Source organism: Dromiciops gliroides, chromosome 3 (assembly GCF_019393635.1).
Source record: "Dromiciops gliroides isolate mDroGli1 chromosome 3, mDroGli1.pri, whole genome shotgun sequence".
In the NCBI taxonomy this organism is placed as follows: Eukaryota; Metazoa; Chordata; class Mammalia; order Microbiotheria; family Microbiotheriidae; genus Dromiciops; species Dromiciops gliroides.
Genome location: NC_057863.1, coordinates 574,306,675 through 574,312,953, shown reverse-complemented (window position 1 = coordinate 574,312,953; position 6,279 = coordinate 574,306,675).

The window sequence follows — 6,279 nt, the reverse complement described above, 5'->3', positions numbered from 1 at the left end:
AAAATTGAACACTAATGAATTGTTGGTGGAGTTGTGAACTGATCCAACCATTCTGGAGAGGAATTTGGAACCATGCCTAAAAGGCTATAAGGCTACTGACTCAGCAATACCACTACTATGTCTATATCCCAAAGAGGTCACAAAATGGAAAAAGGACCCACATGTGCAAAAATTTCTATAGCTACTCTTTTTGTGGTGGCAAAGAATTGGAGATTGAAGGGATGACCATCAATTGGGGAACAGCTAAACAAGTTGTGGTATATGGATGTAATGGAGCAGTACTGTGCTTTAAGAAATGATGAGCAGGGAAGCTAGGTGGCGCAGTGGATAGAGCACCGGCCCTGGAGTCAGGAGTACCTGAGTTCAAATCCGGCCTCAGACACTTAACACTTACTAGCTGTGTGACCCTGGGCAAGTTACTTAACCCCAATTGCCTCACTAAAAAAAAAAAAAAGAAAGAAAGAAATGATGAGCAAGCAGATTTCAGAAAAACCTGGAAAGACTTAAGTGGACTGATGCTGAGTGAAGTGAGCAGAACCAAAAGAACATTGTACACAGTATCAACAACATTGTGTGATGATCAACTGTGAAAAACTTAACTCTTCTCAGTAATACAATGATCCAAGACAATGCCAAAATACTCATGATAGAAAATGCTCTCCACATCCAGAAAAAGAACTATGGAGTCTGAATGCAGATTGAAGCATGCGATTTTTACTTTTGTCATTGTTTTATTTTTGTTGTTGTTTCTTCTTTCTTGTGCTTTTTTCCTTTTGTTCTGATTCTTCTTTTACAGTATATCTAATGTTCAAATATGTTTAACATGATTGTAATGTATAAGCTATATCAGATTGCTTGCTGGCTTTGGGAGGGAGGAGGAAGGGAAAAAAATTTGGAACGCAAAATCTTACAAAAATGAATGTTGAAAATTATCTTTACTTGTAATTGGGAAAAAATAAAATACTATTAAAATTACTATTAAACAATCATAAAGAAATTATTAAAAAATACACCATTTGACAGGCATATGGAGGAGCAAATTATGTGTGCTTGTGAAATGCCTCAGTCCATGTAGGACTGATAAAGAATTAGTTTAAACTGACATCATTTTCAAATAGTGTTAATAAGTGAGTCATTCTGCTGCCCTGGGTGCTATTATATAAAGAGAAACAAAGTGCATATAACATGCAGAGGCCTTGTCTTCTTGGAATTTCCTCCATTCAAAATTACATAAGAGCAGACTAGATACTCATTACCCCCTGACTGGGACATTTTACAATAACGCAACACTTACCATTTAACATTACCTCCTCCCCCAAAGGAAGAAAAACAACCCCACTCCGTGCTTTGATAAAAACTGTGATTGGGCACCACCAATTAATGAGCATTTATTTATTAAGTGCCTACTATGTGTCAGGCACTGTTGCTAGTTGCTGGGGACAAAAAGAATGAAAAAAAAAGTCTTTGACCTCTAGGAGCTGAACTAGTGAGGGGAGGCAACAGGTACGTATGGATCTACATTGGAGGGGAGGTACTCACAAAGCTGGGGATGGGGGATCAGAACAGGTCTCACATGGAAAGTGGTTTTTGAATTGAGTCTTGAAGGAAGCCAGAGATGCTAAGAGGTGAAAGTGAAGAGGAAGTGCATTCCAAGCAAGGGAGACAGGCAATATAAAGGCCTGGATAAAGAAGATGGAATTCTGGTGCTAACATCCCATTCAATATTTAAATGCTCTCTTAAAAGAAAAAGAAAAAAGAAACTCTAGGGAAGGAGAACCAGGCCACATTGTCAGCTAATGTTTTCCTGGGCACTTAATAGTACAACAAGAGGAAATCTGAGGAAAGCATCCCAATGGGCTGAATCTCTGAAATGTTTGAGGTTCACCACCATGCCCGTACTGTGAATCCCCTGGTGAGTCAGTTGTGATGAGCCCTGAATTTGTTAGTCGCCTCTGCCTCATGTTAGCACAGCATGCAATCAACACAATGATCCCACAACAAGGCAAGAACAGATATTAAGTACTTATTGTAATAGCCAGACTGTGAAGGGTGAGACAGCTGATGAGGGGAGGCAACAATGAAAGGGTGCTAGTTGAGAACGTGTACAGACTTGTGCTAAACCAGACAGCGGAATCTGGTAGATTGTGAGGTGATTGCATCAGGGATATTGGGGCAATAAGAAATGCAGCTGTCTACTACTACTATCTGGCTAATTTTTAGGTTGCATTGGAGTAGACATTGGGTCTTCTTTTTCAATATTTTAAGAGGCAAATGACACCCCCACTCATGGGACAATTTGGAAGCCTTCTACCATGCCTAACAGACTGCATATCTGGCCAAGGCCTAGTTTCATTCTCAAAAACAAAAACAAAAACAAAAAACTGCAGTGTCTAAGTCTTTCTGATACCCAGATTATTTCCTAAAAGGCAGCTTGGCAAGATGGTTAGAGACCTACCCTGGGAGTCAGCTGCATGACCCTATTCCAGGAAGCTCTTATCAAACACTACAGATTAGCTGCCATCTCAACTCACAGAGATTTTCCTTATGCCAATCAAATCACAGATTCAGATTATAATCTCATAATGTTTTGGGTTTTTTTTTTAACCAGACCTATGATGTCATTTGTCTAAGGCATTCCCAGGGAGGAAATCCCCTCTATAATACATACCCACCAGCTATTCTATAATTTATGGTCTTGAAAGTGTTGCTTCAGAACCCCCCTACCCAATCTGGGGGATTATGGGTATAAAATACTATTTAAATTAAACTTTAGGGAGGTGTTGCTTAGTTTTGCTATAACCTGGCTTTTTTCCCTCCCTTTTTTATTCTTTGTCATAAAGAATGGCTCTGAGACAGGGAAACAAAGAGGGATATATCAGGACATGTAGGTGGTGCAAAAAACAAAATATATTGATAATTTTTAAGAGTATTGCCTGGTCAATTTTCAGACAAAGAAATCAAAACTATCTACAATCCTATAAAAAAAGTTCTAAATCACTATTGATCAGAGAAATGCAAATTAAAACAATTCTTAGGTACCACCTCATACCTGTCAGAGTGGCAATATGACTAAAAAGGAAAATGTTGGATGGTGATGGGTATGTGGGGAAAATGAGGTGCTTATCCACTGTTGGTGGAGTTGTGAACTGAAACAACCATTCTGGAAAGCAATTTGGAACTATGTCCAAAGGGCTATAAAACTATGCACACCCTTTGATCCAGCAATGCCACTGCTAAGTCTATATCTCAAAGACATCCAAAAAAAGAGGGGAAAGGACCTATTTGTACAAAAAATATTTATAGCAGCTCTTTTTTGTGGTGGCTAGAAATTGGAAATCAAAGGGATGCCCATCAGTTGGTGAATGGCTAAACAAGCTGTGGTATATGATTATAATTAAATATTATTGTGCTATAAGAAATGACAAGCAGAATAATTTCAGAGAAGCCTGGAGGGACTCACATGAACTGATGCATAGTGAAGTCACAGAACCAGGAGAATGTTGTACACAAGGAAGCAATATTGTTTGATGAAGAACTGTGAATGTCTTAGCTATTCTCAGCAATGCAATGATCCAAGCCAATCTCTAAGACTAATGATGAAGCATACTATCTGCCTCCAGAGAAAGAACTGATATTAATTGAATACAGAATGAAACATGATTTTTTACTTTTTCTTTTTTTTTCTTTTATTCAAGTCTTCTTGCACAAAATGATTAATATGGAAATGTTTTAATTTTTTTAAAAGAGTATTGCCTGAGGTACTGAGAAGAAAATAACTTGCTAAGGCTACCTCTCAGGAAATTGAATGTGTATCAAAAATACTATTTTAGGGGCAGCTAGGTGGCACAGTGGATAAAGTACCAACCCTGGATTCAGGAGGACCTGAGTTCAAATCCGACCTCACACACTTGACACTTACTAGCTATGTGACCCTGGGCAAGTCACTTAACCCTCATTGCCCTGCAAAAAAATACTATTATATATTAGCCAGGTTTGAGTTATTTTATTTTGCCCCCAGTCAGGGTTTCCCTGGGGAATATCATAATATAGTTCATGTATCTCAAAGGACCCTTAACTTCCATGCAAACACTCAGATTGGCAAAATATAGAATATAGAATAGTTTTTATACAAGCTAGGGGAAAAAAAATTGACCTCAAAAGCCTTCCATCTAAGCTCATAAGCAGTCAGTATAACCCTCCCCTCTAGTAATCCCTACCCTTTCTGTTGTTATCTCAACTTATAGATGTCCCCTCCAAAAAAAGAACTCAGGAATTGCTGGAGTTGAGTAACTCCCTCCCAGCCTTATTGTAGGCCTCTTCTCCCATAAGATTACTTATAATCTTCCTGGTTTATAACATTAGTTTAGGTGAGGTCCTACCAGTGAGGATGGATGGTGCAAGTTGTTTTTCCATATTATGGTTCCTTCTCATGCCAAACCTTTTTCTCCTCCACGTTTCCATCTGTTGATGGTTTCTCCACAATTCCACTTTCAACAAAGTGGATCTCCAAATTGGTCTATGTCACCATCTGGTTCCAGTTCCTCCTCTGCTGGGGAGCTATGTAAGTCCCTGAAGAGAGGCCAGAACCTTTACTTGGCTCTTAAGAAATAAAAACTTTTATCTATTTGCAAGTACTCTTTGTGTTTATTTGTCCAGTCTTTGCCTCTGGCCTGACCTCCCTAGAGTGAACTAGAGATGAACTTGGATTCATGCCAGAACGATTGGTGGGGAAAGTACTCAGGCCTAGAGGAATGCATACCTTGTCAGGGAGACATAAAATGAAGAGGCTTTTCTGGGAGCATGCCTTAGCATGGTGGCTAGCACACTATTTGAAGGAGATGGCATGTTTTGACCAGATGTGTCACACTTCTAATAGGTACCATGTTAATTTGTGGTTGTCTACCATCTTGGAAGAAAATGGCAGTTATTAAAAGTCTTCCAGCAGTAGTAGCTACACATTTTCTATAATTCATTTTCACTTAAATATGGTTCAAAGCTTGGATATGCTGAGGCTAGTGACTGAATTACATGAGATTTACAATGTTTAGAACTCCTAGTTATTGAAGGACTTCTAATTCTATTGCATATAGTTATATGTTACTATATTCATAAGGTCATAAAATCAATTACTTAGAGTTCTTCATTTATTTAATATTTTTTCTAATAAATAAGGTAATCTTCATAAAGTTTCTGACCTCCATCCCTACCCTGTCCCCTTTAATTATTCCCTTGTTTTCTGGATCTCCTCCATGTTCACTACATCTTTATTAAATTGTGGAAATGTGTGTTGCGACCTACGGTAATAATATAAAGTTTAATCACAGTAACATTGTTCACAGATGCACACCAATTCTATGCATCTAATCACTTTCTTTCAAGATTCTAAATAAATTCTCCACATTTTGTTCTGAGTTGAAACTTAACATACCTAATTATACGCACATATAGACGTGGGCCCAGAGAGGATGAGTGACTTGCCCAGGATCAGACAGCTAGTTGGAGACAGAGTTAGGCTTAGAGCCGAGGGCTGATCAAAGAACTAAGTATTTTTTGTTCATGATATAGAAGCTTGGAGACTGATTTCCCCTGGACATTAAGTCTGTGCTCTGAAGCATCAAAACTATTGTGGTTGTGGGCTGGCTGTGTGAAGATGGCAGCTGCAATGGGAAAATAAGTATCTCAAGAACATCAGGGCATGAAAAATCAAAGAACAAAATAAGAATCACATTTTTAGCAAATTCACTGGCAGCAACAAAAATATGACTGCATCATTTTGAGTTGTAATAGTAATTTCTTTTTTATGAATTTAGCCCAGGATGTAGTAAGTCAATGTAGTATACAGTAGCAAGGATACTGGAACTAGAGTCAGGAGCCCTGGATTCTAGTTCTGTGTAACTAGCTGCATGATATTACAACCTTCCTCATTCATAAAAATGAGGGAGTTGGATTAGAAAATCTCTATGGTCCCTTACAGAGGTAATAAATACTATTTACCCATATACATGAATGTATACATATTTGCGTATGAGACAGTGAGTACTAGTGAACAATTAACTAACCTTGGAATCAGGAAGATCTGGGTTCAAGGCCCACATCTGAAACATACTTCCAGGCCAACTCATAATCTCTCAGTACCAGGGGCAACACTCTTAAGACAGGAAGTTGAAGAGCAAGTGCTGATCCATATTGGTAGAGGGAAATCCCTCAAATCTCAAGTCCTATCCAAACATATAGATGTAAACATATAAATATTTATGCACATGTATATGTACATATGTG